The sequence below is a fragment of the Pseudophryne corroboree genome, chromosome 5, assembly GCF_028390025.1.
Source record: "Pseudophryne corroboree isolate aPseCor3 chromosome 5, aPseCor3.hap2, whole genome shotgun sequence".
Classification (NCBI taxonomy): domain Eukaryota; kingdom Metazoa; phylum Chordata; class Amphibia; order Anura; family Myobatrachidae; genus Pseudophryne; species Pseudophryne corroboree.
This window is the reverse complement of record NC_086448.1, coordinates 387,741,436-387,768,578: the sequence shown is the minus strand read 5'-3', so window position 1 is coordinate 387,768,578 and position 27,143 is coordinate 387,741,436. Positions and strand designations below refer to the sequence as shown.

At 48.5% G+C, this 27,143-nt stretch overlaps 1 protein-coding gene and 1 pseudogene across 6 annotated transcripts in view; both read left to right on the top strand.

The window, feature by feature from the left end:
• CTNND2 (catenin delta 2) overlaps nt 1-27,143 on the top strand; it is a 1,915,824-nt gene that overhangs the window by 142,955 nt on the left and 1,745,726 nt on the right. The gene's annotated exons all lie outside the window — the stretch shown is intronic.
• Nucleotides 15,495-15,614, top strand: LOC134930578 (5S ribosomal RNA; annotated as a pseudogene).

The window sequence follows — 27,143 nt, the reverse complement described above, 5'->3', positions numbered from 1 at the left end:
TAAAAGTGTGTACCTAACTTTAGTGTATTGTGATTTCTCTCCTTCTGCTTGATCAGATACAGTAGCTCAAGCAGCATGCTTTTTTACCTATCTCACCTATCTTAACTGAGTTTTCTTAGCGGGGTTGTGGTGAGTTCTAAACCCTCCACTTAGTACAGGGTCTGACAAATCCTGGGTGCCAGGTCAGCATGACTTTCGGACCTGGCAACAGTTTTTTTTAAAAGTTGTGAGTAGATTTCTCAGAAGTTCTGGATGTCCCAGCATCACCAGTGGTCCCAGCAGTCTGAGGTGTCCTCAACAGTTTCAGCATCCCCAACAGTTTCAGGTCCCAGCATCCACAGTGGTCCAGGCATCCCCTGCAGTCCCAGGCTCTAGTATCCCTGACGACCCCAGGCTCTGGAATCCATGATGGGCCCAGGCATCCCCGGCAGTCCAGGGCTCAGGCTCCACCGTGGAGAATTACAGTAGGAGCAGTCATCAAATACGTTAAGACGGGATGTGGTCACATTACAAACAGTGGAGATTCCTACAGTAAGAAGATCAACAGTGGGATTCCTATGGACAAAATCCTTGCGGTTAATGTTAGGCTTAGGAGGGGGAGGTTAGGGTTAGGCTGCAATAGGTGTGGGTTAGGGATTAGGTGTAGGTATAAAATACCAGCATGTGTCAAATTTCTGGCTGTCTGGATCCCGCTGTTGGTCTCTTGACTGTCGGGATTCCATCTGCTGGGATTCTGTACCCAACCTGTTAGGACATGTTACTTGTGGCAGCACATTCACATTGCACCACGGTACACTAAACACATACTTACCATCTTGACATCGTGCTGTGCCCTATTTGGTGTCCTGTCCTGTAGTTCTCCCCCCCCCCCTATAAAAATATTATTAATTGGAGGCCATACTGTGTGGCATACTACAGATTGGGGGCCCTGATGCGTGGCATTCTATAAATTGGCCTTACTGCATGGCACACTATGAATTATCCCTGCTGTGTGGCATAAAATGAATTAGAGACCTTGCTGTGTGCCATACTATGAATTGCTCCTTGTGTTGCGGCACACGAAGTGGGAGTATCTTGGTGTGGCATACTATGAATTTTGTACAACATGATGTGGCATACAATGAATTGGTGGCCCTACTGCATGGCACACTATGAATTATCTCTGCTGTGTGGCTATAAAATTGCAGGCCCTGCTGTGTGGCATGATATGAATTGTGGGCCCTGCTGTGCGGTATGCTATGAATTGGGGGCAGTATTGTGTGGTATACTATATTGGGTATCAGAGATAGGCATGTGACTTGGTGTGATGGGCATTGAAGAGGCATGTGTTGTGGTTTAATGGCATGTGGGAAGTTCTCAGGAGCATTTAAGGGTAGGTATGGTGATCTACACATGTTTTCATATATTTTGGTTGGTAATGATTGTCTGGCTCCTAAACGTTTAAGCTGCTAATAGATTTTAGAAACATCTGGCAAGCCCTGGCTTAGTAAAGATGGGGTTTCTATGCTTCTAATAGGAAAAACATTAATGGTACTTTGATGCTCTATTGCAGGCATGTCCAACCTGCGGCCCTCCAGCTGTTGAGAAACTACACATCCCAGCATGCCCTGACACAGCTTTAGCATTCTCTGACAGCAAAACAGTGTCAGGGCATGCTGGGATATGTAGTTTCACAACAGCTGGAGGGCCGCAGGTTGGACATGCCTGCTCTATTGTATTGTAAAGTCTGGATTCTCAACAGGTTTCCGGTGGCTTGGGTTTTAATAAATCAATGGCATGCATTCCTCCTTACATATAAACTGCCAGAACACTGCTACTTAGTATAGCTACGCCCATGCACTGGCGTAACTATAATGGGTGCAGTGTGTGCGGTGCACACAGGCCCCTGGGTCCAGAGGGGGCACACACTGTACCCATTTGTTATAAATACTTACCTTTCTGGCGTCCGGGTGTGGGTCCCCTCCTCTCCCGAGTCTAGTAGCCGGCAGCCGCCACGCCATTTTTTTGTTGACTTGCGCATGCGCTGTAGACTGTGGCACTGTGCCAGAATCTCTACCACTCTGTCACGATCCGGGTATCTGGACGCCATTTCTTACCCATCAGATGCCTCCTAAGGCTGGCTCAGCGCTCCAGGACCGGATCCCATCTGTTATCCTAATGTTCACATTCCTGCATCCTCTCCTGTCTCTCTGAGACGCTGTCACAGTAACGCCTTATTACATCTGGCATGGCGTCTCCCGCGGCCTCCGCCGCCGTCCCTGAGCTTCTGCATGCAGAGTGTCAGAGTGGCGATTACGTCAGCCGCGGCCTCCGCTGTGTCCGCGTGGTTGGATGTGCACTTGTCAGCCTGGCGTCTCCTGTCTCCAGTGGCCGGCGCCGCCATTACTGTTTTCATTACCACATGGATTACAAACCAAACTTCCCTCCAAGTGTCTGCATGGGCGCAGCCATCTTGGATTCTGTCAGCTGATCATTTCCTCCAATCTGTTGTCAGTATTGTTAATCTGCATAATTGCCTAGCCAATCCCTTCCTTGCTGCAGGTATAAATACACTGTGCCTGAGCAAGGAAGGCGTCAGTGCTTTGGTTGTCAAACCTAGTTCCTGTTTGTCTCTCTCCTGTGATTGTCTTCCAGGTTCCAGCTCCTGTCTCAAGACTTCCACCATAGAGACCCGCACCAGCATTCCACCTGCGGTGTAGCCTGACTCTCCAATCCATTGTGGATTCATCTGTTTCCAGCTACAACATTACCTGCTTCCAGCTCAGCTTCCAGCAGAGTACAGCTTCCCTTAAAGGGCCGGTGTCCTTTCTACACTTTACCACTCTCCACCGGTATTATTATTTCTCCGCTCTCAAGTTCTACATTTCAGTTCATATTTCATCGCTCCCAAGTTCATTTATTATTTAACTGGTTCCAGCCAGTATCCACTCCGTGCTAACAACAGTCTGGTTCCAGCCAGTATCCACAGCAGCTGTTTTATCTTCAGCAACCCAGCTTTTCCTGGAACACCAGCTGGCACAATCCTGGGTTATCTCCATTGCTACCGTCGGGCCTGGTAAGGACTTTCCATCTAGAAGATCATAAGAACTATCTCACACTACCAGTGCCCTGTGGCTCCTGCCATCCTGTAGTACCCAGGAACTGTATTTATTCTTTGCTGACTTTTACGTTTTCTTTTACTGCTGCTGTGTTGCGGAGTTGTCATAATAAACATCATTGACTTTTATCCAAGTTGTCGTGGTCACGCCTTCGGGCAGTTATTATTCATGTTACTTACATGTCCAGGGGTCTGATACAACCTCCCAGGTTCCGGTACATCTCAGCCCCTACAACTGAGGCTGCCTCCCGTCAGCTCAGGCCCTCAGTTGTGACAGTAAGCACTGACCTAATGAATCCAGCCGGAGACCAGGATCAAGCAGCCAGGCCAATGCAAGAACTGGCAGCCCGACTAGAACATCAGGAGGCTGCACAGGGCCACATCATCCGCTGTCTCCAGGATCTCTCTACTCGGCTGGATGGGATTCAGACAACTCTCCGTGGATCAGGCGCGTCTGGTGCGTCAACCACAGTGACTCCAGCTATAACCCCACCCACCTTACCCATTTCTGCTCCACGTCTTCATCTTCCAACGCCAGCAAAATTTGACGGATCTCCAAGATTCTGCAGGGGATTTCTCAACCAGTGTGAGATTCAGTTTGAGCTACAACCTGGCAATTTTCCCAGTGACCGTACAAAAATTGCCTACATTATTTCTCTTCTCAGTGGCTCAGCCCTTGATTGGGCATCACCGTTATGGGAGAGGTCCGACACCCTGCTATCTTCCTACACTGCCTTCGTGTCAACATTCAGGCGCATCTTCGACGAGCCAGGCCGGGTAACCTCAGCTTCATCCGAGATTCTCCGTTTACGCCAGGGGTCACGTACTGTAGGACAATATCTGATACAGTTCCAGATCCTGGCATCCGAACTGGCATGGAACGACGAGGCCCTGTATGCTGCATTCTGGCATGGCTTATCTGAGCGTATTAAAGATGAGTTAGCTACCAGAGACTTACCTTCTAAGTTAGATGAGCTAATCTCACTCTGCACGAAAGTTGATTTACGTTTCAGAGAGAGAGCAACTGAGCGTGGAAGATCATCTGCTCCAAAATCTTCTGCTCCTCCTCCTCGTCAACTGTCACCATCTAAAGATGAGCCCATGCAACTTGGCCGTTCCCGTTTAACTCCTGCTGAGCGCCGAAGACGTCTCTCCGAGTTTCTCTGTCTCTATTGTGCAGCTCCGTCTCACACCATTAATGCCTGTCCCAAACGTCCGGGAAACTCCAAATCCTAGCTCGCCAAGGAGAGGGCCGGCTAGGAGTAATGATCTCCTCTCCATCTCCTCAAGATTGTAATCTCCCAGTCTCGCTTCAAGTTGCTCAACGTTATCGGAACGTCATTGCCCTCCTTGATTCCGGAGCAGCTGGGAACTTTATTACCGAAGCCTATGTTAAACGGTGGTCCCTACCCACCGAGAGACTTCCTTCGTCCATTTCTTTAACTGCCGTGGATGGCAGCAAAATTTTTGATGCAGTCATTTCTTTAAGGACTCTACCAGTTCGTCTGAGAGTGGGAGTTCTTCATTCCGAACTTATTTCTTTTTTAGTGATTCCAAGAGCCACACATCCTGTGGTCCTGGGCCTTCCATGGCTCCGTCTTCACAATCCTACAATTGATTGGACGACTACGCAAATCCTGGCATGGGGTTCCTCCTGTGCTGAGACATGTTTGTTTAAAGTATTGCCTGTCTGTTCTTCCTCCCCCAGGTCGTCTGATGTTCCACCTCCTCCATATCAAGATTTCACGGATGTGTTCAGTAAAGCTTCTGCTGATATCCTTCCTCCTCATAGAGAATGGGACTGTCCGATTGATCTCGTTCCAGGGAAGGTTCCACCTCGAGGCCGAACTTATCCGTTGTCTCTGCCTGAGACGCATTCTATGGAGGAATATATTAAAGAGAACCTAGCAAAGGGGTTCATTCGACCTTCTTCTTCTCCAGCCGGCGCAGGCTTCTTTTTTGTAAAAAAGAAAGATGGTGGTCTGCGGCCGTGCATCGACTACAGAGGTTTGAACGACATTACCATCAAGAACCGTTATCCTTTACCCCTGATTACTGAGCTCTTTGACAGAGTTAGCGGAGCTACCATCTTTACAAAGCTGGACTTGCGAGGTGCATACAATCTCATCCGGATCCGTGAGGGTGACGAGTGGAAGACCGCCTTTAACACCCGTGACGGACATTATGAGTACCTCGTCATGCCCTTCGGATTGAGCAATGCTCCAGCTGTCTTCCAGCATTTTGTCAATGAGATCTTCAGAGACATGCTATATCGTCATGTCGTGGTCTATCTAGACGATATCCTCATTTTTGCCAACGATTTAGAGGAACATCGTTTTTGGGTTAAAGAGGTTCTGTCCCGTCTCCGTGTCAATCATCTCTATTGCAAATTAGAAAAATGCGTCTTTGAAGTCAAGTCCATTCCGTTTCTAGGGTACATTGTGTCCGGTTCCGGACTAGAGATGGATCCTGAGAAACTACAAGCAATCCAAAATTGGCCGGTACCCTTAACCCTCAAAGGGGTCCAGAGGTTCTTAGGGTTCGCCAACTATTACCGAAAGTTTATACGAGACTTTTCCACCATTGTGGCGCCTATTACTGCTTTCACTAAGAAGGGTGCTAACCCGTCCAAGTGGTCTGAAGAAGCCATGCAAGCATTTCATCTTTTAAAACAAAGGTTCATCTCTGCGCCTGTTCTGAAACAGCCTGACATCGACTCTCCTTTCATCTTAGAGGTGGATGCCTCCTCCGTTGGAGTAGGAGCGGTGTTATCTCAGAGGGCTAAAGATGGCCATTTACACCCTTGCAGTTTCTTCTCCTGGAAGTTCTCCCCAGCTGAGCGCAACTATGCCATTGGCGACCAGGAGTTGCTAGCCATCAAGCTCGCTCTAGAAGAGTGGAGGTATCTGTTGGAGGGAGCTTCTCATTCAATCACCATACTTACAGACCACAAGAACCTTTTATACCTGAAGGGCGCACAATGTCTCAACCCTCGTCAGGCCAGATGGGCACTTTTCTTTTCCAGGTTCGACTTTAAACTCCAGTTCTGTCCGGGCTCTCAGAATCGCAAGGCCGATGCCCTTTCCCGCTCATGGGAGCAAGAAAATGAGTCAGAGTCTTCAGACAAGCATCCTATTATAAATCCGTTGGCATTCTCCACGGTAGGGATGGACTCTACGCCCCCATCAGGGAAAAGTTTTGTGAAGCCGATGCTAAGGAAGAAGCTCATGCATTGGGCTCATGCTTCCCGTTTTGCCGGACATACAGGTATCCAAAAAACCCTGGAGTTTATCTCTAGGTCCTATTGGTGGCCAACTCTGAAAAAGGACGTCTTGGAGTTTATTGCATCTTGCCCAAAGTGTGCCCAACATAAAGTATCCCGCCAGTCGCCTGCGGGGCAACTGGTTCCACTATCCGTTCCCCGTCGACCATGGACCCACTTGTCGATGGATTTCATTACAGACTTACCCATGTGCAACAAGTTCAATACCATCTGGGTGGTAGTTGACCGGTTCACCAAGATGGCACACTTCATTCCTCTCACCGGTCTTCCGTCAGCTTCCAAGTTGGCTCAAGTATTCATACAAGAGATCTTCCGACTCCACGGTCTTCCTGAAGAAATTATCTCAGATCGAGGAGTTCAATTCACAGCCAAATTCTGGCGAAGTTTATGTCAAGTCCTCCAAGTCAAGCTAAAGTTTTCCACGGCTTACCATCCTCAGACCAATGGTCAAACCGAGAGGGTGAATCAGGACTTGGAGGCCTTCCTCCGCATCTATGTGTCCTCCTCTCAAGATGACTGGGTTCAATTACTTCCCTGGGCCGAGTTCTGTCATAACAACCAGTATCATTCTTCATCTGCTTCAACACCATTCTTCACTAACTTTGGATTCCACCCTAAAGTTCCTGAGTTCCAACCGCTTCCAGCAACTTCTGTTCCCGCAGTGGATATCACCTTGCATCAGTTTGCCAATATCTGGAAGAGCGTACGATCAGCTCTGCTCAAGGCATCGTTCAGGTACAAGAAGTTTGCGGATAAGAAGCGTCGAGCAGTTCCTGCTCTCAAGGTGGGTGATCGGGTATGGTTATCCACGAAGAATTTGAGGTTAAGAGTTCCCAGTATGAAGTTTGCACCTCGCTATATCGGTCCTTTCAAGATTGAACAAGTCATCAATCCTGTTGCTTACAGACTCCAGTTGCCTCCCTTCTTAAAAATACCCAGGACATTCCATGTTTCCCTGTTGAAACCGCTGATCTTGAATCGGTTTCATTCCTCACTTCCTCCAACTCCGAAAGTCCAAACTCAACGAGGCGTTGAGTATGAAGTGGCCAAGATCCTGGACTCACGTCACCGTTACGGTCAACTACAGTATCTTATTGACTGGAAGGGTTACGGCCCTGAGGAACGTTCATGGACCAATGCTTCTGATGTCCATGCTCCTGCCTTGGTCCGGAGATTCCATTCCAAGTTTCCTCAAAAGCCAAAGAAGTGTCCTGGGGCCACTCCTAAAGGGGGGGGTGCTGTCACGATCCGGGTATCTGGACGCCATTTCTTACCCATCAGATGCCTCCTAAGGCTGGCTCAGCGCTCCAGGACCGGATCCCATCTGTTATCCTAATGTTCACATTCCTGCATCCTCTCCTGTCTCTCTGAGACGCTGTCACAGTAACGCCTTATTACATCTGGCATGGCGTCTCCCGCGGCCTCCGCCGCCGTCCCTGAGCTTCTGCATGCAGAGTGTCAGAGTGGCGATTACGTCAGCCGCGGCCTCCGCTGTGTCCGCGTGGTTGGATGTGCACTTGTCAGCCTGGCGTCTCCTGTCTCCAGTGGCCGGCGCCGCCATTACTGTTTTCATTACCACATGGATTACAAACCAAACTTCCTTACAAGTGTCTGCATGGGCGCAGCCATCTTGGATTCTGTCAGCTGATCATTTCCTCCAATCTGTTGTCAGTATTGTTAATCTGCATAATTGCCTAGCCAATCCCTTCCTTGCTGCAGGTATAAATACACTGTGCCTGAGCAAGGAAGGCGTCAGTGCTTTGGATGTCAAACCTAGTTCCTGTTTGTCTCTCTCCTGTGATTGTCTTCCAGGTTCCAGCTCCTGTCTCAAGACTTCCACCATAGAGACCCGCACCAGCATTCCACCTGCGGTGTAGCCTGACTCTCCAATCCATTGTGGATTCATCTGTTTCCAGCTACAACATTACCTGCTTCCAGCTCAGCTTCCAGCAGAGTACAGCTTCCCTTAAAGGGCCGGTGTCCTTTCTACACTTTACCACTCTCCACCGGTATTATTATTTCTCCGCTCTCAAGTTCTACATTTCAGTTCATATTTCATCGCTCCCAAGTTCATTTATTATTTAACTGGTTCCAGCCAGTATCCACTCCGTGCTAACAACAGTCTGGTTCCAGCCAGTATCCACAGCAGCTGTTTTATCTTCAGCAACTCAGCTTTTCCTGGAACACCAGCTGGCACAATCCTGGGTTATCTCCATTGCTACAGTCGGGCCTGGTAAGGACTTTCCATCTAGAAGATCATAAGAACTATCTCACACTACCAGTGCCCTGTGGCTCCTGCCATCCTGTAGTACCCAGGAACTGTATTTATTCTTTGCTGACTTTTACGTTTTCTTTTACTGCTGCTGTGTTGCGGAGTTGTCATAATAAACATCATTGACTTTTATCCAAGTTGTCGTGGTCACGCCTTCGGGCAGTTATTATTCATGTTACTTACATGTCCAGGGGTCTGATACAACCTCCCAGGTTCCGGTACATCTCAGCCCCTACAACTGAGGCTGCCTCCCGTCAGCTCAGGCCCTCAGTTGTGACACACTCAGACAGAGTGCTAACAGCGCTGCTGCCGGCTACGGGACGGGAGAGGAGGGGATCCACACCAGGAGACTGCACACGGGTTCCTTCCTCTCTAGATACCAGGGACGTGCGGTTAGATACGCCCCTGCACCCATGGACTGATACAGAATTATTAGTGATGATAATTGTATGTTGAAACTGAATGCATGTTTACTAGTGTGTCATACAGGTATTTAAATCTTTCTATGTAATTTTTTAAAATGAAATATAAACACTTAAATTGTATACTTAATGTTATATATATATATATATATATATATATATATATTTGCAAACATTTCATATAAGGAGATTTATGGTACACTTATCCTTTGTTAAATCTCTTTCTGCGAGGTACACTGGATTCCACAGGGAATAACATCGGAGTGTAGAGTTGGATCTTGATCCGAGGCACCAACAGGCTAAAAACTTTGACTGTTCCCAGGATGCACCACACCGCCTCCTCTATATAATCCCTCCTCCATGCACAGGAGCTCAGTTTTGTTAACCAGTCTAGTGCAGTAGCAGGTAAAGAGACGGTAGATGTTAGTCACATAGAACCACGTTCTCACGACAGGAGAAGGGACCAGCGGCTAATGCCATAGAAACCCAAAGAAGCTAAGTACCTCAGGGTGGGCACCCTGTGGAATCCACTGTACCTCACAGAAAGAGATTTAACAATGGTAAGTCTACCATAAATCTCCTTTTCTGCAGCGGGGTACACTGGTATTCCACAGGGAATAACATCGGTGATTTCCTAAAGCAGTTCCTCAGGGGAGGAAATGCACTGTAGTGGGCACAAGAACTCGGCGTCCAGAGGAGGCATCCTGGGAGGCAGAAGTATCAAAGGCATAGAACCTGATGAACGTGTTCACAGAGGACCACGCAGCCGCCTTGCACAATTGTTCTGCAGACGCGCCACGGCGAGCCGCCCAAGAAGGTCCAACAGACTGAGTAGAATGTGCCTTGATAGCAGCAAGGGCTGGGAGACCAGCCTGCACAGAAGCTTGTGCAATCATCATTCTAATCCATCTGGCCAAAGTTTGCTTATTTGCAGGCCAGCCACGTTTGTGAAAAACAAACAGGACGAAGAGGGAATCAGACCTCTGAATGGAGGGAGTCCTCTCCACATATATATGGAGAGCCTGTACCACATCCAAAGACCTTTCTTTGGAAGACAAACCAGCAGAGATAAAGGCCGGAACCACAATCTTTTGGTTAAGGTGGAAAGATGACACCACCTTAGGCACATAACCAGGGTGAGTACGGAGAACTGCCCGGTCACGATTAAATATCAGGAAAGGCGGACGACAGGACGAGGCAATAGCCATCAGGAACAGAACCTTAATAGCCATTTCAGGTCCACAGAATCAAGAGGCTCAGAGGGAGACACTTGCAGGGCATTAAGAACAACAGACAGATCCCATGTCACAGGAGAGACATAGGGAGGTTGCATCTGGAAGACACCCTGAGTGAAGGTACAGTATGAACGTCAGGAATAGACGCAATTTTCTTCTGAAACCACACCGACAAGGCAGAAATTTGAACCTTGAGGGAGGTCAGATGAAGGCCTAAATCCAGGCCCTGTTGCAGAAAAGCCAGAAGCCATGAGGTTCTGAACTTGTACACATAGTAGTTCTTAGCAGCACACCAGGTGAAGTAAGAGTTCCAGACCCTGTAGTAAATCTGAGCCAAAGCTGGTTTACGGGCCTTCAACATAGTTTGGATAACCGCCTCAGAGAAACCTTTGGCCCTCAGGAGTGACGCTTCAAGAGCTACACCATCAAAGCCAGTCTGGCCAGGTGTGTGTATACACAAGGGCCCTGAACGAGGAAGTAGTAGAGGACGTTCCATCGATAGACCCTGCAGGTCTGAGAACCAATGCCGTCCGAACCACGCTGGAGCGACTAGAAGTAGTACTTTTCTTTCTTGCTTGAACTTCCGCAGAACTCTGGGCAGGAGTGACACCGGAGAAAATGCGTATGGCAGTCGAAAATTCCATGGAATTGCCAGTGCGTCCACGAACGCTGCTTGAGGTTCCCTTGTCCGTGATCCGAAGACCGGAACTTTGTGATTGTGTCGAAACACCATCAGGTCTACATCTGGTAGGCCCCACATGTCCACTAGGAGTTGAAACACCTCCAGATGAAGGCTCCACTCTCCGGCGTGTACGTCCTGACGACTGAGGAAATCCTCTTCCCAGTTGAGGACACCCGGGATGAACACTGCCGATATTGCTGGCAGATGGCGTTCCGCCTATTGAAGAATTCTGGTCACTTCCATCATTGCTTTTTCGGCTTCGAGTGCCGCCTTGACAATTTATGTACGCCACCGCGGTTGTGTTGTCCGACTGTACTTGAACAGGCCTGTTCCTTAACATAGGCAGGGCTAGTGTCAAAGCGTTGAACACTACCCGCAGTTCCAAACTGTTGATGGGGAGGAGAGACTCCTCCTTTGTCCAGAAAACCTGGAGAGTGTGTTGCTTGAACACCGCGCCCCAGCCCCTCAGACTGGCATCCGTCATCAGGATGACCCAGTGGGGAATCCAGAAGGGATGGCCCCTGCTCAGCTGTTGATCCTGGAGCCACCAGGACGGGGACAAGCGGACCTCCGGAGTCAGGACCAGCATTTGATACCTGATCCGCTGAGGCAGACCGTCCCATTTGAAGTGGATTAACCGTTAGAGAGGGCGAGAATGGAATTGAGTATACTCCACCATGTCGAAAGTCGACACCATCAGGCCTAGTACTTGCATTGCCGAGTGAATAGACACTTTTAGGCAAGAGAGGAAGTATCTGATCCTGTCCTGAGGCCTCAGGACCTTCTCTGAAGACAGAAACAGCTTCTGGCTATGCGTATCCAGCAGGGACCCCAGGTGCACCATGCACCGCACAGGGACCAGGGAGGACTTTTTCCAATTGATCAGCCATCCGTGGGCTGTGAGGAATTGCACCGTCAGCTGGAGATGACTCAGAAGGACATCTTGGGAGCGTGCCAGGATCAGCAGGTCATCCAGATACGGCAGGATCCTGATTCCCTGTTGATGGAGATGAGCTATCCTCACAGCCGTGACCTTGGTGAAAATCTGAGGGGCCGTAGTCAGTCCAAACGGCAGAGCCCTGAATTGATAATGGAGGTTGCCAATAGCAAAGCGCAGATATTGCTGATGCGAAATGGCAATAGGTATATGCAAGTAAGCATTCTGTACATCCAGGGATACCATGTAGTCCCCAGGTTCCATGGCCAGTACAGTTAACGCAGTGTTTCCATACGGAACTTGGAAACTCTCACAAACTTGTTCAGTGACTTGAGGTTGAGAATAGGCCGGAAAGACCCATTGGGTTCCGGTACTAGAAACAGGGTCGAATAGTAGCCCCTCCCCATTTGGGAGATAGTCACCGGCTCCACCACTCCTGTCTCCAGGAGTGATTTGACAACCAAGTGTAGAGCTTGCTCCTTCATCGGGTCTGATGGGATGACACTTGCGCAGAACTGGCGAGGGAGAAAGAGACCGCGTACCCGTGAGAGACAACTTCCTGCACCCACGCGTCTGAAGTGGTCCTTATCTAGACCTGGGTGAACTGCAGGGGTCGGCCTCCCACTCTGGGGTCCCGCAGGGGAACGTCCGCCCCGTCATGCTGCAGGCTTGTCCTGTTTGGATAACATGAATGGAAAAAGATAAAGGAGACTCTTGGGTGGGCGCACTCTTTGTGTTTATGAATAGAAAAAAATGTGATAAAGTAAATATATTTAAGTGATTAAGACATAACCTTTATTATAAACTTACATAAAATACATTTTCATTTTTGTATCCCATTATTTAAAATGAATGGACATAACCAGGTCGTTCCATCCAAAGAATTTACAATTTACTAACAGTCAGACTTTTCTTTATAAAGAAATTTTATATTGTATTCTGGTTTATCTATATCCACATAGATTGGCGGAAGGGTGTGTACTGTGTACACTGCCAGTACCACATCCGTATTCCACCACACCAGTACAAACTTAGCCTGTATTTTGATAGAGATCTAAATTGATTTTGCCATAGTGCATTATAAAGACAGCAATGTGAGTTTAATTTGCATAAGCGGTATATTCCCTTATGAAAAAATAGAACTAAGTATTGTATCTATACCAAAAATATTATCTTATTGTAGTCCTGTGGTGGTGGAGAGCAGGGGCAGGATGGAAGTAATGGGGCAGAAGGTAGGATGAGTTAAGTATTAAGGAGCAAGGTGCAGGATGAGTGCGGTAGTGGACAGCAGGGGGCAGGATGGGCATAATGGTGGACCGCAGGGGTCAGGATGGGAGTTGTGGTGGACAGCAGGGGTCAGGATGGGAGTAATGGTGGACAGCAGGGGTCAGGATGGGAGTAGTGGTGGACAGCAGGGGTCAGGATGTGAGTAATGCTGGACAGCAGCGGTCAGGATGGGAGTAGTGGTGGACAGCAGGGGTCAGGATGTGAGTAATGCTGGACAGCAGGGGTCAGGATGGGAGTAGTGGTGGACAGCAGGGGTCAGGATGTGAGTAATGCTGGACAGCAGGGGTCAGGATGGGAGTAGTGGTGGACAGTAGGGGTCAGGATGGGAGTAGCGGTGGACAGTAGGGGTCAGGATGGGAGTAGTGGTGGACTGCAGGGGTCAATATGGGAGTAGTGGTGGGCTGCAGGGGTCAGGGTGGGAGTAGTGGTGGGCTGCAGGGGACAGGATAGAGTGGAAGAGACTTACCCTTAACGCTGCAGTCTGTCATCCCACTCTTCTGCATTCACCAGCTGTACGTGTTCAGGTGCAGGGAGCTGGCTGACGGTATTCAAAGCAGGCGGCGGCTATCTGACTTCAGTCAGATGCCGTCATGCCTATGCTGCTGGGGGTCACCTCCTGTCTGCTGCGGCCGGGTCCCGGACACTCTGCCTTCCTCCTTGGACAGCACAGCCGCTAACTGCAGCCTCACACAACACAGGAAAACGCCGGCCGGGTAAGTAAGCTCCAGCGTCCCCCTCCTCCTGCTCCCATTCGCTATGCAGCAGCCACAGGGGACGGGTCATTCTGGAGACAGGCAGTGGAGTCTGAGGGCCGGTGCGGTGGGGGAAGGAGGGGGACGATGTCGGGCGCTGTCAGGCGCACAGCCAGTAACTAGAGGACGGGGACCGGACTGCTGTGGGTTTTTTTTAAAGAAAGTGCCAGAAATGGCAGGGAGGGGGGCACAGGGCCCACGTCCTTCCTCCCACCGGATCCACTTGTGATAAAGTTAGAGCTCACACTGACTTTCTCCCTCTCTGTACAGCACTGACAGTGACAGTTGGATACAGTCACTGTCAGTGCTGAATCTTGTGCCCGATAACATTGGCTTCAGTGACAGGGACGTGCTCTCATATGGGCTGAAAGCACATCCCTGCACTGAGGCACTTTTATAGGTGCCGCTTACACTGTTTTTTTCAATGGGCTTTTACAGCCTTTTGCTTTGTCCCGCCCCCTGCTTTAGGACATTTACAATTGGCTGCGGGAGGCACCGCTCTCGGTGCCTCCTAAATCAATTTAAACACGTATTTACACTGAAAATGATTACCTTAATACAGTGGTTCCCAAACTTTTGTGAGTCACGGCACCCTGGAGTGTCAGATTTTTTTTTCACGGCACCCCTAGGCCACAAGTTTCTTATTGAGAAATTTAGAAAAAAATATTAGATTAAGTAAATTATTTGTATATGTCATCCTTAGGGTCAGTTGTGTGGTGAGGGACAAGATTTGCTTCTGTATGTCCACATATTTTATAATTGGCAGCCACCAGCACTGGTTTTGCCTATTAAATTGACAATAAATAGTTTGAATTGGTCCTTGACAACCAACCTGAGGCACCCCTGCAAGTGCCTCGCGGCACCCCAGGGTGCCACGGCACATAGTTTGGGAACCACTGCCTTAATATAAAGAAGATAGTTATGACACAGAATATGTGTCATAAGTATCTTCTTTGTATTATTTTAATCATTAATAACAGGGGAGGCACTGCCTCCCCTGCCTCCCCTGACTGCACGTCCCTGGTTGTAATTGCATAGTGGTCTTAATAGACCTATTAACTAATAATACCGGTGGCTGCCCAGGTCCCTGGGCAAGCTAGTGATCACGATTGAAAACCTGCTGTGGATAGACTCGTCCAGAGATAGGAGAGGAAGACGCGTTTCCCCCGTGAAAAACGGGCTTGTTCACTTTCAAGCCTGTAGATTGGCAGATCTTCTGTCTTCCTAAGCTTCTCTGAATCTGAGGAAACATGTGCAATACTGACGGGTGAGCACCGACCCAGCAAGGTAATTGCACCCTAGTATAGGCAGCATCTGCACTGGCTGAGAACCAGCCTATATTTTTCTATTATATTTTCTCTTTCCTTATTATTTTCTAGGACTCTCATCCGCGATTCCAGGAGATTCTTGGTCTAACGCGGACAGCAGATCCAATTCCTAACACTCACTTACCTATAAGCATAACTCAGTTTTTTCCTTTCTTCGGTGCACTCTCATTAGTGTGTCAGAGGCTATACATACTATTTGTTCTACTACCATACCTCACCGCTTATGCACAATCTCGTCCGATCTTGGAAGCAAAATGGTGGTGGGCCGGGTTAGTACCTGGAAGGGTGAACACCAGGGAATACCCGGTGTTAGTAGTACGTCAATGCAAAATCCTGACAAGAACACTAACAGCAGCATCACCAATATCTGCTCTTCCTTCATTCTATAACAGGTGTATGCCTTGAAATCAGGACTACAATAAGATAATATTTTTGGTATAGATACAATACTTAGTTCTATTTTTTCATAAGGGAATATACCGCTTATGCAAATTAAACTCACATTGCTGTCTTTATAATGCACTATGGCAAAATCAATTTAGATCTCTATCAAAATACAGGCTAAGTTTGTACTGGTGTGGTGGAATACGGATGTGGTACTGGCAGTGTACACAGTACACACCCTTCCGCCAATCTATGTGGATATAGATAAACCAGAATACAATATAAAATTTCTTTATAAAGAAAAGTCTGACTGTTAGTAAATTGTAAATTCTTTGGATGGAACGACCTGGTTATGTCCATTAATTTTAAATAATGGGATACAAAAATGAAAATTTATTTTATGTAAGTTTATAATAAAGGTTATGTCTTAATCACTTAAATATATCTACTTTATCAAATTTTTTCTATTCATAAACACAAAGAGTGCGCTCACTCAAGAGTCTTCTTTTTCTTTTTTCATTCATGTTATTGACTATAACACTGACTCTGGGCGCACCACCAGATTGAGTTAATTAGGGATAATTCCCACAGATATTTGATATTCCTGGTTTAACAGATATTTTGACCACATATATATAATTTTATGACTGGTGCAGAACTAACAAACCCCTTGTCCTGTTTGGAAGCAGGCTGACGGGCAGCCCCAGGATTTTTTCCATTTGGGCTTACTGGTCTTGGAAGTATGAGGCTTGCTCGAGTACCCCTGACCCTTTGATTTACCTGAGGTCCGCAAGGATCAAAAAGTAGTACTTTTAGCTTTTGGAGCATTAGGAGTGGTATTAGAAAGGCACACACCCTTAGCAGAGGCTAAGTCAGTCACAATCTTATTAAGATCTTCTCCAAAAAGGATGTCTCCCTTAAAAAGGAGCACCTCCAGAGTCTTCTTAGAATCTAAGCCCACCTACCAGGACCGCAACCAGAGAATCCGGCGAGCCAAAATAGACGTTGTGGACGCTTTGGACGCTAGCATACCTGCCTCAGAGGACGCTTCTTCAATATAATGGGAGGTGGTGGTAATATGAGACAGACACTGTTTGGCAATGTCAGAAATATCCTGAGGTAGCTCTTCCTCCAGTACCTGGACCCACGCATCAATAGCTATTGCAACCCAGGAGGCCACAATAGTGGGCCTGTGAATTGCCCCATTTATGGAATAAATTCACTTCAGGCATCCCTCCACACGCTTATCTGTCGGCTCCTTCAGGGAGGTGACAGTGGTAACAGGCAGAGAAGAGGAAACCACGATCCGTGCGAGGTGCGAGTCGACCGGCGGTGGAGTTTCCCACTTGTTAGTTAACTCTGCAGGGATAGGAAAATGAGCCAACATCTTCTTGGATAGGGCAACCTTCTTTCCTGGGGAGACCCAAGCCTCTTGACGTATGTGAGGAAAAACTACCTTTGCCACCTTCTGACTCTTGAATTTATCAGGTTTTTTTGATGCAGTAGTGGGATCAGCTTCATCATCAATCTGGAGAACCATTTTGATAGCGTCCACTAATTCAGGGACATCAACCTGAGGTACATGCTCCACATCAGAGTACGCTGAGTCAGAATCAGTCGGATCAGTATAGGCCCCATCTTCATCAGATCTGAAACATGAGTATCTGAAGTATCTCAAGTATCTGAAACATGAGTGGATTGAGAGGAGGAAATCACACGCTTAGAGGGCCCATTAGCTTCAGAGTGCTGAGGTGTAGATTTCTGTTTAACCAAGGATTTATTCAAAACCTGTATCTGGTTAGATAGTGTGTCCGCCCAAGGCGGATTAGCTACAGGGACAATTTGTGGCTGCAATGGCACAGGCAGTCCCACAGGGGGCATAAGACGTGTTACCAAAGTATTTAACATACAAGAAAAGGAGGCCCATGGTGGCTCTTGGTTGGCCACAGGTGTAGTGGGAGATGTAAGGGACCCAGTACCCACATACCCAGCAGCAGGTTCCCCTCCCGGTAAATCTGTGGGAGCAGCACTGCCTGATGCAGGAGCGTCCATGGAATTTCCCCCCTGTGTGGCAGACATCATGAGAAATGTAGCCGTGGGGCACACAGTACAATATAGCCAAACAATAGTAATACCGTAATCCCCTGGTTTATGTGCTAATAAAAGCAGGACACAAACAGAGAAATTAATCGGCAAGGGGTGACCAGTGGTGCAAGTAGAAAAAATGTCTTATAGGTACTGTGTGCGCGCGGGGGCAAAAAATGGGTTTGGCCAAATGCCAAATGGGGCGTGGACAATGAAAATGGGGGCGTGATACACATATGTGGGGACAGATACACATATGACACCAATAGTGCCAGATACCTGTTGTCCCACAGTGCCAGATATACATTGCCCCACAGTGCCAGATACACATTGCCCCACAGTGCCAGATACACATCGCCCCACAGTGCCAGATACACATTGCCCCACAGTGCCAGATACACATTGCCCCACAGTGCCAGATACACAGATGCCCCCAGAGTGCCAGATATACATTGCCTCACAGTGCCAGATATACATTGCCTCACAGTGCCAGATATGCTCCCAGTGCCAGATACAGAAATGCCCCCATTACCACATAGAGAAATGCCCCCACACTGCCAGATATGCCGCCCAGTGCCAGATACATATATGCCCCCAGTGCCATATATGCCCCCAGTTTCAGATACAGAAATGCCCCCAGTGACAGATACACATCCCCCAGTGCCAGATATGCCCCCAGAGCCAGATATGCCCCTAGTGCCAGATACAGAAATGCCCCCACAATGCCAGATATGCCCTCAGTGCCAGATATGCCCCCAGTGCCAGATACAGAGATGGCCCCAGTGCCAGATACAGAAATGCCCCCAGTGCCAGATACATGTCTCCGCAGTGCCAGATATGCCCCCAGTGCCAGGTACACGTCCTCACAGTGCCCCCCCCCTTCACCTGCTGCTTACCGCGCTGCTGTCCTGTGTGTGAGGGGAGGAGAGCGCAGCGTACGCCTCTCCTGCCCCTCAGTCTCCGGCGGCTGTGCGGGTGTTTACCTTCAATTAGGCGCCGATCTGTGAGCCAATCAAAGCTTGCGGTCCGGCAGCCAATCAGGAGCCTTGACTGCAGGCCTGCGAGCTTTGATTTTCTCACAGGCTGGCGCCGAATTGAAGGTAGACACTGAGGGGCAGGAGAGGCACATGCTGCGCTCTCCTCCCCTCACAGCAGCAGTGCGGTGAGCAGCAAAGGGAGGGAGGGAGCGGTGGCCGGGAGGCGATTGAGCCGCATGCGGAGGTTGAAAGAGCCGCATGCGGCTCGAGAGCCGCGGATTGGCCACCGCTGGTCTAGGTGAGTGCAATGAGCGGCGGCCCCGACGGCGGTGGGTACGGAGTACCCACGGCTAAATTCTTAAGGGTACCCGCCCACTTGCACCGCTGGCCACACCGTCAAAACAAGTGAGGAACAAAAGAATGGGTAAAAATAAACAAATGAATATCGTATAATACTGTATAAGATACAATCAGCTATGTAAAACTCGTTGCATATAATAAATAGTGCTCAAGCCAATTTATTAAACGTGACAGGAGCTGATTGGCTGGAGTGGCAGTTATCATCACTTTTAAGTTGTCTTACATTAGTACAAAGTACAACAAGAAGGTGCAGAACGCAGCCTATTATACACATATGGGGGAAAAAAATCATGACATCTCTGACCAGCCAGATAATGAAAGTCATTTAGAGGGTAGTACAGGGCTGTGTGCCCACCTGTGACACAGGGACTCTAAATACACCTACACCAATATCAGGTCACTGAAATAATGATATAGTCCTGCAAAACGCAGACGCGTGCCTCCTATCGGTACATGCTGACATCTTGGGCCAAACACACAATGATTATTTCCATATAACTAGGCACATGCCAGGATGGGGTGACTGCACTGACCGCCACCCATACTGTGCTCACAGCTCAGATGAAAGCAGGTGCTGCTAATGCTGTAGCCTTGGGGGAAGCTGCTGGTCTGCAGTCACTTTCCTGTACCCACTTCATACCAGCAATGATGATGTCCTGCATGGGCGAGTGGGGCCACAGCCAGGGGCCCCTGCCAGTTACTCCATATACATACTCCTTAGTGCTTCTTACTAGAGATGAGCGGGTTCGGTTTCTCTGAATCCGAACCCGCCAGAACTTCATGTTTTTTTTCACGGGTCCGAGCGACTCGGATCTTCCCGCCTTGCTCGGTTAACCCGAGCGCGCCCGAACGTCATCATGACGCTGTCGGATTCTCGCGAGGCTCGGATTCTATCGCGAGACTCGGATTCTATATAAGGAGCCGCGCGTCGCCGCCATTTTCACACGTGCATTGAGATTGATAGGGAGAGGACGTGGCTGGCGTCCTCTCCGTTTAGAATTAGAATAGATTAGAGAGACACTTGATTTACTAATTTTGGGGAGCATTAGGAGTACTCAGTAGTGTACAGTGCAGAGTTTTGCTGATAGTGACCAGTGACCACCACTTTTATTTATAATCCGTTCTCTGCCTGAAAAAAGCGATACACAGCACACAGTGACTCAGTCACATACATACCATATCTGTGTGCACTGCTCAGGCTCAGGCCAGTGTGCTGCATCATCTATATATATTATATATCTGTCTGACTGCTCAGCTCACACAGCTTATAATTGTGGGGGAGACTGGGGAGCACTACTGCAGTGCCAGTTATAGGTTATAGCAGGAGCCAGGAGTACATAATATTATATTAAAATTAAACAGTGCACACTTTTGCTGCAGGAGTGCCACTGCCAGTGTGACTAGTGACCAGTGACCTGACCACCAGTATATAATATTAGTAGTATACTATCTCTTTATCAACCAGTCTATATTAGCAGCAGACACAGTACAGTGCGGTAGTTCACGGCTGTGGCTACCTCTGTGTCGGCACTCGGCAGCCCGTCCATAATTGTATATACCAGTGACCTAACCGTGGTTTTTTTTTCTTTCTTTATACATACATACTAGTTACGAGTATACTATCTCTTTATCAACCAGTCTATATATTAGCAGCAGACACAGTACAGTGCGGTAGTTCACGGCTGTGGCTACCTCTGTGTCGGCACTCGGCAGCCCGTCCATAATTGTATATACCACCTAACCGTGGTTTTTTTTTCTTTCTTTATACATACATACTAGTTACGAGTATACTATCTCTTTATCAACCAGTCTATATATTAGCAGCAGACACAGTACAGTGCGGTAGTTCACGGCTGTGGCTACCTCTGTGTCGGCACTCGGCAGCCCGTCCATAATTGTATATACCACCTAACCGTGGTTTTTTTTTCTTTCTTTATACATACATACTAGTTACGAGTATACTATCTCTTTATCAACCAGTCTATATATTAGCAGCAGACACAGTACAGTGCGGTAGTTCACGGCTGTGGCTACCTCTGTGTCGGCACTCGGCAGCCCGTCCATAATTGTATATACCACCTAACCGTGGTTTTTTTTTCTTTCTTTATACATACATACTAGTTACGAGTATACTATCTCTTTATCAACCAGTCTATATATTAGCAGCAGACACAGTACAGTGCGGTAGTTCACGGCTGTGGCTACCTCTGTGTCGGCACTCGGCAGCCCGTCCATAATTGTATATACCACCTAACCGTGGTTTTTTTTTCTTTCTTTATACATACATACTAGTTACGAGTATACTATCTCTTTATCAACCAGTCTATATATTAGCAGCAGACACAGTACAGTGCGGTAGTTCACGGCTGTGGCTACCTCTGTGTCGGCACTCGGCAGCCCGTCCATAATTGTATATACCACCTAACCGTGGTTTTTTTTCTTTCTTTATACATACATACTAGTTACGAGTATACTATCTCTTTATCAACCAGTCTATATATTAGCAGCAGACACAGTACAGTGCGGTAGTTCACGGCTGTGGCTACCTCTGTGTCGGCACTCGGCAGCCCGTCCATAATTGTATACTAGTATCCAATCCATCCATCTCCATTGTTTACCTGAGGTGCCTTTTAGTTGTGCCTATTAAAATATGGAGAACAAAAATGTTGAGGTTCCAAAATTAGGGAAAGATCAAGATCCACTTCCACCTCGTGCTGAAGCTGCTGCCACTAGTCATGGCCGAGACGATGAAATGCCAGCAACGTCGTCTGCCAAGGCCGATGCCCAATGGCATAGTACAGAGCATGTCAAAACCAAAACACCAAATATCAGTAAAAAAAGGACTCCAAAACCTAAAATAAAATTGTCGGAGGAGAAGCGTAAACTTGCCAATATGCCATTTACCACACGGAGTGGCAAGGAACGGCTGAGGCCCTGGCCTATGTTCATGGCTAGTGGTTCAGCTTCACATGAGGATGGAAGCACTCAGCCTCTCGCTAGAAAACTGAAAAGACTCAAGCTGGCAAAAGCACCGCAAAGAACTGTGCGTTCTTTGAAATCCCAAATCCACAAGGAGAGTCCAATTGTGTCGGTTGCGATGCCTGACCTTCCCAACACTGGACGTGAAGAGCATGCGCCTTCCACCATTTGCACGCCCCCTGCAAGTGCTGGAAGGAGCACCCGCAGTCCAGTTCCTGATAGTCAGATTGAAGATGTCAGTGTTGAAGTACACCAGGATGAGGAGGATATGGGTGTTGCTGGCGCTGGGGAGGAAATTGACCAGGAGGATTCTGATGGTGAGGTGGTTTGTTTAAGTCAGGCACCCGGGGAGACACCTGTTGTCCGTGGGAGGAATATGGCCGTTGACATGCCAGGTGAAAATACCAAAAAAATCAGCTCTTCGGTGTGGAGGTATTTCACCAGAAATGCGGACAACAGGTGTCAAGCCGTGTGTTCCCTTTGTCAAGCTGTAATAAGTAGGGGTAAGGACGTTAACCACCTCGGAACATCCTCCCTTATACGTCACCTGCAGCGCATTCATAATAAGTCAGTGACAAGTTCAAAAACTTTGGGTGACAGCGGAAGCAGTCCACTGACCAGTAAATCCCTTCCTCTTGTAACCAAGCTCACGCAAACCACCCCACCAACTCCCTCAGTGTCAATTTCCTCCTTCCCCAGGAATGCCAATAGTCCTGCAGGCCATGTCACTGGCAAGTCTGACGAGTCCTCTCCTGCCTGGGATTCCTCCGATGCATCCTTGCGTGTAACGCCTACTGCTGCTGGCGCTGCTGTTGTTGCCGCTGGGAGTCGATGGTCATCCCAGAGGGGAAGTCGTAAGCCCACTTGTACTACTTCCAGTAAGCAATTGACTGTTCAACAGTCCTTTGCGAGGAAGATGAAATATCACAGCAGTCATCCTACTGCAAAGCGGATAACTGAGTCCTTGACAACTATGTTGGTGTTAGACGTGCGTCCGGTATCCGCCGTTAGTTCACAGGGAACTAGACAATTTATTGAGGCAGTGTGCCCCCGTTACCAAATACCATCTAGGTTCCACTTCTCTAGGCAGGCGATACCGAGAATGTACACGGACGTCAGAAAAAGACTCACCAGTCTCCTAAAAAATGCAGTTGTACCCAATGTCCACTTAACCACGGACATGTGGACAAGTGGAGCAGGGCAGGGTCAGGACTATATGACTGTGACAGCCCACTGGGTAGATGTATGGACTCCCGCCGCAAGAACAGCAGCGGCGGCACCAGTAGCAGCATCTCGCAAACGCCAACTCTTTCCTAGGCAGGCTACGCTTTGTATCACCGCTTTCCAGAATACGCACACAGCTGAAAACCTCTTACGGCAACTGAGGAAGATCATCGCGGAATGGCTTACCCCAATTGGACTCTCCTGTGGATTTGTGGCATCGGACAACGCCAGCAATATTGTGTGTGCATTAAATATGGGCAAATTCCAGCACGTCCCATGTTTTGCACATACCTTGAATTTGGTGGTGCAGAATTTTTTAAAAAACGACAGGGGCGTGCAAGAGATGCTGTCGGTGGCCAGAAAAATTGCGGGACACTTTCGGCGTACAGGCACCACGTACAGAAGACTGGAGCACCACCAAAAACTACTGAACCTGCCCTGCCATCATCTGAAGCAAGAAGTGGTAACGAGGTGGAATTCAACCCTCTATATGCTTCAGAGGTTGGAGGAGCAGCAAAAGGCCATTCAAGCCTATACAATTGAGCACGATATAGGAGATGGAATGCACCTGTCTCAAGTGCAGTGGAGAATGATTTCAACGTTGTGCAAGGTTCTGATGCCCTTTGAACTTGCCACACGTGAAGTCAGTTCAGACACTGCCAGCCTGAGTCAGGTCATTCCCCTCATCAGGCTTTTGCAGAAGAAGCTGGAGGCATTGAAGAAGGAGCTAAAAGGGAGCGATTCCGCTAGGCATGTGGGACTTGTGGATGCAGCCCTTAATTCGCTTAACAAGGATTCACGGGTGGTCAATCTGTTGAAATCAGAGCACTACATTTTGGCCACCGTGCTCGATCCTAGATTTAAAGCCTACCTTGGATCTCTCTTTCCGGCAGACACAGGTCTGCTGGGGTTGAAAGACCTGCTGGTGACAAAATTGTCAAGTCAAGCGGAACGCGACCTGTCAACATCTCCTCCTTCACATTCTCCCGCAACTGGGGGTGCGAGGAAAAGGCTCAGAATTCCGAGCCCACCCGCTGGCGGTGATGCAGGGCAGTCTGGAGCGACTGCTGATGCTGACATCTGGTCCGGACTGAAGGACCTGACAACGATTACGGACATGTCGTCTACTGTCACTGCATATGATTCTCTCAACATTGATAGAATGGTGGAGGATTATATGAGTGACCGCATCCAAGTAGGCACGTCACACAGTCCGTACTTATACTGGCAGGAAAAAGAGGCAATTTGGAGGCCCTTGCACAACGTGGCTTTATTCTACCTAAGTTGCCCTCCCACAAGTGTGTACTCCGAAAGAGTGTTTAGTGCCGCCGCTCACCTTGTCAGCAATCGGCGTACGAGGTTACATCCAGAAAATGTGGAGAAGATGATGTTCATTAAAATGAATTATAATCAATTCCTCCGCGGAGACATTGACCAGCAGCAATTGCCTCCACAAAGTACACAGGGAGCTGAGATGGTGGATTCCAGTGGGGACGAATTGATAATCTGTGAGGAGGGGGATGTACACGGTGATATATCGGAGGGTGAAGATGAGGTGGACATCTTGCCTCTGTAGAGCCAGTTTGTGCAAGGAGAGATTAATTGCTTCTTTTTTGGGGGGGGGTCCAAACCAACCCGTCATATCAGTCACAGTCGTGTGGCAGACCCTGTCACTGAAATGATGGGTTGGTTAAAGTGTGCATGTCCTGTTTTGTTTATACAACATAAGGGTGGGTGGGAGGGCCCAAGGACAATTCCATCTTGCACCTCTTTTTTCTTTTCTTTTTCTTTGCATCATGTGCTGATTGGGGAGGGTTTTTTGGAAGGGACATCCTGCGTGACACTGCAGTGCCACTCCTAGATGGGCCCGGTGTTTGTGTCGGCCACTAGGGTCGCTAATCTTACTCACACAGTCAGCTACCTCATTGCGCCTCTTTTTTTCTTTGCGTCATGTGCTGTTTGGGGAGGGTTTTTTGGAAGGGACATCCTGCGTGACACTGCAGTGCCACTCCTAGATGGGCCCGGTGTTTGTGTCGGCCACTAGGGTCGCTAATCTTACTCACACAGCTACCTCATTGCGCCTCTTTTTTTCTTTGCGTCATGTGCTGTTTGGGGAGGGTTTTTTGGAAGGGACATCCTGCGTGACACTGCAGTGCCACTCCTAGATGGGCCCGGTGTTTGTGTCGGCCACTAGGGTCGCTAATCTTACTCACACAGTCAGCTACCTCATTGCGCCTCTTTTTTTCTTTGCGTCATGTGCTGTTTGGGGAGGGTTTTTTGGAAGGGCCATCCTGCGTGACACTGCAGTGCCACTCCTAGATGGGCCCGGTGTTTGTGTCGGCCACTAGGGTCGCTAATCTTACTCACACAGCTACCTCATTGCGCCTCTTTTTTTCTTTGCGTCATGTGCTGTTTGGGGAGGGTTTTTTGGAAGGGCCATCCTGCGTGACACTGCAGTGCCACTCCTAGATGGGCCCGGTGTTTGTGTCGGCCACTAGGGTCGCTAATCTTACTCACACAGCTACCTCATTGCGCCTCTTTTTTTCTTTGCGTCATGTGCTGTTTGGGGAGGGTTTTTTGGAAGGGACATCCTGCGTGACACTGCAGTGCCACTCCTAGATGGGCCCGGTGTTTGTGTCGGCCACTAGGGTCGCTTATCTTACTCACACAGCGACCTCGGTGCAAATTTTAGGACTAAAAATAATATTGTGAGGTGTGAGGTATTCAGAATAGACTGAAAATGAGTGTAAATTATGGTTTTTGAGGTTAATAATACTTTGGGATCAAAATGACCCCCAAATTCTATGATTTAAGCTGTTTTTTAGTGTTTTTGGAAAAAAACACCCGAATCCAAAACACACCCGAATCCGACAAAAATAATTCGGTGAGGTTTTGCCAAAACGCGTTCGAACCCAAAACACGGCCGCGGAACCGAACCCAAAACCAAAACACAAAACCCGAAAAATTTCAGGCGCTCATCTCTACTTCTTACTGGCACCAGAAGGGAACACTCACACACCGCTTCCTGCACATACTGTCACTGGCCCTACATATACCAGCAGCCGGTCAGTAGGAGCAGCAAACATCCCTGCACAGGTGACACAGCGACTGCGACTATACACTATAAATACTCACCGTGGAGGCAGAGCTGAGGGGAGAGAGCCAGGACTGAGGGGGGAGAGCTGGGGCTCAGGGGAACGAGGAGGTGGCAGTGATAAGAGCAGACAGCAGCCGTTAGTGTGCAGCGTTGAGCAGCAGAGGGAGGGTGGGAGCGGTGGCCGGGAGGCGATCGAGCCGGAGGTTGAGAGAGCCGCATGCGGCTTGTGAGCCGCGGGTTGGCCACCGCTGGTCTAGGTGAGTGCAATGAGCAGCGGCCCGGTGGCGGTGGGTACGGTGTACCTACGGCTAAATTCTTAAGGGTACGCTGTACCCGCGCATACCCGCCCACTTGCACCGCTGGGGGTAACCGAAATACACAGAAAAAATACACTGAGATGTATAGACTGTGTAACACTATATATGTATATTTATAGACAAGTAAATGTGGACCCTGACACACTTATCCTCCAGGGTTCAGAATATAGTGATAGCAAGGGTGTAATACACTTGAAAAGGAGAGTACACACAGCAGCTATATGGCACACTCAGTCACAAACACAATGCAGGAATAATGGGGGTCATTCCGAGTTGTTCGCTCGCTAGCAGATTTTAGCAGCATTGCACACGCTAGGCCGCCGCCCTCTGGGAGTGTATCTTAGCTTAGCAGAATAGCGAACGAAAGATTAGCAGAATTGCTAATAGAAAATTCTTAGCAGTTTCTGAGTAGCTCCAGACTTACT